Source organism: Triticum urartu, chromosome 3, assembly GCF_003073215.2.
Source record: "Triticum urartu cultivar G1812 chromosome 3, Tu2.1, whole genome shotgun sequence".
Classification (NCBI taxonomy): Eukaryota; Viridiplantae; Streptophyta; class Magnoliopsida; order Poales; family Poaceae; genus Triticum; species Triticum urartu.
Window position 1 is genome coordinate 23252622 of NC_053024.1, and position 6377 is coordinate 23258998.

Here is a 6377-nt window from a genome sequence, read left to right on the forward strand (position 1 = left end):
GAAAAGGCCTACTAATGGCGCACCTGTTTTGGCTACTAATGGCGCACTACAAGTGCGCCATTAGTACCACGCCACTAGAATATTTTAGTAATGGCGCACCACAGGTGCGCCATTAGTATCCCACAGGTGCGGCATTAGTATCTGGTATACTAATGGCGCACCTCATGGAAGTGCGCCATTAGTAACAAATTTTTTAATTTTTTTTCGTTTTTTCTTAATCTCAGGTCACTATTTCACATATGAGATATCCAACACATATATATACAACAAGCGTCCATATAACAATCATATCCAACACACAAGTTTCATCATATATACATACATAGCCAACACATAGTTCCATCGTTACATATTACAAAAGTTTCACATTGTTCATCCAACACCGTTATCCATCAATTCACAAAAGTTTCACATTGATACAAAATAAAAACACAAATGGAAAAGAAGCACTCCATCCATGCAAGCTTCCGTGAATTAAATCAAATCTGCAAAATGATAAACAAGAAGTTAGAAGAAGAAGAGGAAGAGAAGAAGAAGAAGAAGACTAGAAGAAGACTAGAAGAAGAAGAACACTAGAAGAATACTAGAAGAAGAATAAGAAGAATAAGAAGAAGACTATAAGCTTATTATGTAAACTTGATCATTTTGTGATAACATAAGTAATTTTGGAGCTAACCTATAGGAAACTAAGCATATAAGCTCTCTAAGTTAGCATATTAGAGCCAACTTAGGTAAAATGAAGCTAACCTATGTCATTTTGGAAAAGAAGAAGAATAAGAAGACTATAAGCTTATTATGTAAACTTGATCATTTTGTGCTAACATAAGTTATTTTGGAGCTAACCTATAGGAAACTAAGCATATAAGCTCTAAGTTAGCATATTAGAGCCAACTTCGGTAAAATGAAGCTAACATATGTCATTTTGGAAAAGAAGAAGAATAAGAAGAAGACTATAAGCTTATTATGTAAACTTGATCATTTTGTGCTAACATAAGTAATTTTGGAGCTAACCTATAGGAAACTAAGCATATTAGAGATAACATAGGTAACTAAGTATATATATATATATATATATCATTTTGGAGATCTGACATACCTGACATAGTTCAGTTCTCATTGTTCTTCTCCTTCTCCTTCCGCATCCTGATGCGCCAAGAGCGGCGAGGTGGTGGAGGCAACTGTGGGATGTAGTCTTCTACCACAATTGGCGTGGTCATGTCACCCAGCTGTGGGATCGCTGGCACCACCACCGGTGCGTGGTCATTGTCAGGCACCACCACCATCGCGAGGCCACCTTCAGGCAGGACGGGCATGACCATCGCTAGGTCATCCTCAGCCACCACCATCTCTTGCCCATGGTCAGCCACCACCATCTCTTGCCCATGGTCAGCCAGCACCATCTCTTGCCATTGGTCAGCCACCACCAGCGCTAGGTCATCCTCAGCCTGATGCCCATCGTCATCCTGCAGCTCCTCATCCCCACTCTGCTCCTCTTCTCCTGCACTCCAGTCCGGATCATCCTTCTTGTTGTCTTTGCTGCTGCCAGAATCGCTGCTGCTTTCGCTAAAGCTAGAATCGCTGTTGCTTTTGCTACAGCCATAATCGCTGCTGCTTTGGCTGTAGCCAGTGTCGCTGCTGCTGCTCCCATTGCCTGTCCAAATGCAACAATGACCGTTAACAATCGATGTGAGACAAAGCCAAATGTAGAGGAATAAGAAGAGGCAGAACGCACTGGCATCTTCATCGTCAGCGTAGCGCATGCGACACATAGTTGCGTTGAAAACCTTCACGCTGAGCATTGTGGCGTCATCGTCATACCTGAAGAGAAGAAAGTACCCGGTCCGCAGGTCGTAGGCACTGTAGAACTTCTCCCAGCAACAGCATAGGTACATGTGGCCCTCCTTGATCACCAACTCGACGTCCCACAGCCTGCGAACCCCGCTGCCGGCCTGTCGGAGCTTCACATTATCTGGCAGATCTTCACCCAGCATGTTCATAAAAGTGTCAGACAGCCTCTACAATTTGGGACAAGGAGTGATGTAGCAAACAACAGAGTTATCATAATGAGATGGGTGAAGGGGAGATCTCTCGTTTTATATACCTGCCTCGTGGCTGATACTGAAGTCCCAAGTATGATACTGAAGAACTCGAAAGCATCCAACTCGTACTCCGGTGAGGCAGAGCGGCGGTGGCTGCTTCCCCCCATCTCTGATAAGCAGCAGAAGAGACCAATTAGTACCCTTACAACATTATCATACAACATTATAGCAGCATAAATTTTGAGCAGAAGATAATCAACTACACCAATGCACTTCCGAAGTTTCCGCTTCCCACCCATGATGTTGTTAAGCGAGGACTAGTGCCAAATGCATTTTCGGTACGAAAATACATCACAGGCCACTATGTTATTTAACATCTTTCTTCTCGAAGACTAATGATTGTTACATCCTACTAAAATGATGTTCTATCCTCAGAGATGTCTCGTTGCTTATGAGGAAGCAGCAAATAAACACTTCAAAAAAGCTCTCGTCCTCGAAGATGCATTCTTGGTTATATTACCGTTCTGAGTTATGTTGTTCTGTTATTTTATTTGAAGACATGAAGGGTTACTTATTTGAAGATGCTACTCCTAAGAAAGGTCAACTTTTCGATCATCAGCCTCTACAATTAAACAATGATGCATTCTTCCTTTTGCTTTCCATCTTCTTCTTCTCCACCTCTCTTCTTTTCTTGTTCTCCTTTTTCTTTCTTCTCCTTCCTCCTCCTCCTCTTCTCCTTCTTCCTTTCTTGTTCTGTTTTTCAACTTTCTTCTTATTCTTCTTCCTTTTTTTTTCTTTTTCCTCTTCTTCTACTACTTCTTCTTTTTTTCAACTTTCTTCTTCTTCTAATTATCTAAACCTAAATCTAGCACTAACCTAAACCAACCACTAACCTAAACCTATCAATAAGCTAATTAAAATTAAACAGCAAAGAAAAACAGTAGAAAAAAACAAAAAATGCTCACCATGGCTCCGGGGGCAGGGGTTGTGGTGGACGGCCGCGGTTAGGGCAGCGGCGGCGGGCCTGGCTCCAGGGGGGCGCGAGGCGGACGTAGGGGGCCCGCGGCGAGCCTGCCTCCGGGGGCGGCGCGGGCACAGGGGCCGACGGGCAGGTGGTGGGGGCGGTGGGGCACCAGGGGGGCGCCATTCGGGCGACGGGGCACCGGGGCGGTGGCGGGTGGTGGGGGCGACGGGGCGAGGGGCGGTGGGGCCAGGGGGCGGTGGCGGGTGGCGGCGGCGGCGGGTGGTTGGGACGGTGGGGCGACGGGGCGAGGGGAGGTGGGGCAAGGGGGCGGCGAGGGGAGGGGGGCGACGGGGCGAGGGGAGGTGGGGCTCGGCATTACTAACAATTTTTTTTCAAAACTACTAATGGCGCACGGTGGGTGTGGTGTGCCATTACTATGTCAACTAGTAATGGCGCAGTGTACCACGGTGCGCCATTAGTAACAATTTTTTTTATTTTTTCTCAAAACTACTAATGGCGCACCACACACCAGGTGCGCCATTAGTATATAGTAATGGCGCACCACATGTCTGGTGCGCCATTAGTGGCCATATCATCTATAGCCCTTTTCCTAGTAGTGCTAGCTATGGGCGTTAAACGATAGCGCTTGTTGGGAGCCAACCCAATTTTATTTTTATTCCTTGATTTTGCTCCTGTTTAGTGATTAATAAATTATTTAGCCTCTTTTTTTGTTGTGCTTTTTTGTGTTTAATTAGTGTTTGTGCCAAGTAGAACCGTTGGGAAGACTTGGGGAAAGTCTTGTTGAACTTGCTGTAAAAAACAGAAACTTTAGCGCTCACGAGAACTGCTGTCATTTTTATTTGGAGAGTGCTATTTAGTTAATTCTTTTTGCACATGATTAATAGATAAATTCCTCACGTCCAGCAATTTATTTTAGAATTTTTTGGGTTCCAGATCTTGCGCTAGCTACAGATTACTACAGACTGTTCTGTTTTTGACAGATTCTATTTTTCGTGTGTTGTTTGCTTATTTTGATGAATCTATGGTTAATAGAATAGTTTATGAACCATAGAGAAGTTGGAATACAGTAGGTATAACACCAATATAAATAAAGAATGAGTTTATTACAGTACCTTGAAGTGGTCTTTTGTTTTCTTTCGCTAACGGAGCTCACAAGATTTTCTACTTTAAGTTTTGTGTTGTGAAGTTTTCAAGTTTTGGGTAAAGATTTGATGGATTATGGAACAAGGAGTGGCAAGATCCTAAGCTTGGGGATGCCCATGGCACCCCCAAGATAATCTAAGGACACCTAAAAGCCAAAGCTTGGGGATGCCCCGGAAGGCATCCCCTCTTTCGTCTACTTCTATCGGTAACTTTACTTGGAGCTATATTTTTATTCACCACATGATATGTGTTTTGCTTGGAGCGTCTTTTATGATTAGAGTCTTTGCTTGTTAGTCTACCACAATCATCCTTGCTGTACACACCTTTTGAGAGAGCCATACATAATTTGGAATTTGATAGAATACTCTATGTACTTCACTTATATCTTTTGAGTTATATAATTTTGCTCTAGTGCTTCACTTATATCTTTTAGAGCACGGTGGTGGATTTGTTTTATAGAAACTATTGATCTCTCATGCTTCACTTAGATTATTTTGATAGTCTTAATAGCATGGTAATTTGCTTAATAATAATATGCTTGGTATTCAAGATTTGTAAAACTTTCTTTTGAGTGCGTTGAATACTAAGAAAAAAATTGATGCTTGATAATTGTTTTGAGATATGAGGATGGTGATATTAGAGTCATGCTAGTTGAGTAGTTGTGAATTTGCGAAATGCTTGTGTTAAAGTTTGTGATCCCCGTAGCATGCACGTATGGTGAACCGTTATGTGATGAAGTCGGAGCATGATTTATTTATTGATTGTCTTCCTTATGAGTGGCGGTTGGGGATGAGCGATGGTCTTTTCCTACCAATCTATCCCGCTAGGAGCATGCGCGTAATACTTTGCTTTGACAACTTCTAGATTTTTGCAATAAGTATATGAGTTCTTTATGACTAATGTTGAGTCCATGGATTATACGCACTTTCCTTCCTTCCACCATTGCTAGCCTCTCTAATACCGCGCACTTTTCGCCGGTATCATACACCCACCAAATACCTTCCTCAAAACAGCCACCATACCTACCTATCATGGCATTTCCATAGCCATTCCGAGATATATTGCCATGCAACTTTCCACCATTCCGTTCATTATGACACGCTCCATCATTGTCATATTGCTAGCATGATCATGTAGTTGACATCGTATTTGTGGCAAAGCCACCATTCATAATTCTTTCATACATGTCACTCTTGATTCATTGCATATCCCGGTACACCGCCGGAGGCATTCATATAGAGTCATATTTTGTTCTAAGTATTGAGTTGTAATTGTTGAGTTGTAAGAAAAATAAAAAGTGTGATGATCATCATTTTTAGAGCATCATCCCAAGTGAGGAAAGGATGATGGAGACTATGATTCCCCCACAAGTCGGGATGAGACTCCGGACGAAAAAAAAGAGGCCATAAAAAAAGAGAAGGCCAAAAAAATGAGAGAAAAAGAGAGAAGGGACAATGTTACTATCCTTTTACCACACTTGTGCTTCAAAGTAGCACCATGATCTTCATGATAGAGAGTCTCTCATTCTGTCACTTTCATATACTAGTGGGAATTTTTGATTATAGAACTTGGCTTGTATATTCCAATGATGGGCTTCCTCAAAATGCCCTAGGTCTTCGTGAGCAAGCAAGTTGGATGCACACCTACTTAGTTTCCTTTGTTGAGCTTTTATATACTTATAGCTCTAGTGCATCCGTTGCATGGCAATTCCTAATCACTCACATTGATATCTATTGATGGGCATCTCCATAGCTCGTTGATACGACTAGTTGATGTGAGACTATCTTCCCCTCTTTTTGTCTTCTCCACAACCACCATTCTATTCCACATATAGTGCTATATCCATGGCTCACGCTCATGTATTGCGTGAAGATCGAAACAGTTTTGAAAATGTCAAAAGTATGAAACAATTGCTTGGCTTGTCATTGGGGTTGTGCATGATGTAAATACTTTGTGTGGTGAAGATAGAGCATAGCCAGACTGTATGATTTTGTAGGGATAGCTTTCTTTGGCCATGTTATTTTGCGAAGACATAATTGCTTTGTTAGTATGCTTGAAGTATTATTATTTTTATGTCAACATGAACTTTTGTCTTGAATCTTTTGAATCTGAATATTCATACCACAATTAAGAAGATTTACATTGAAATTGTGCCAAGTAGCACTCCGCATCAAAAATTATGTTTTTATCATTTACCTACTCGAGGACGA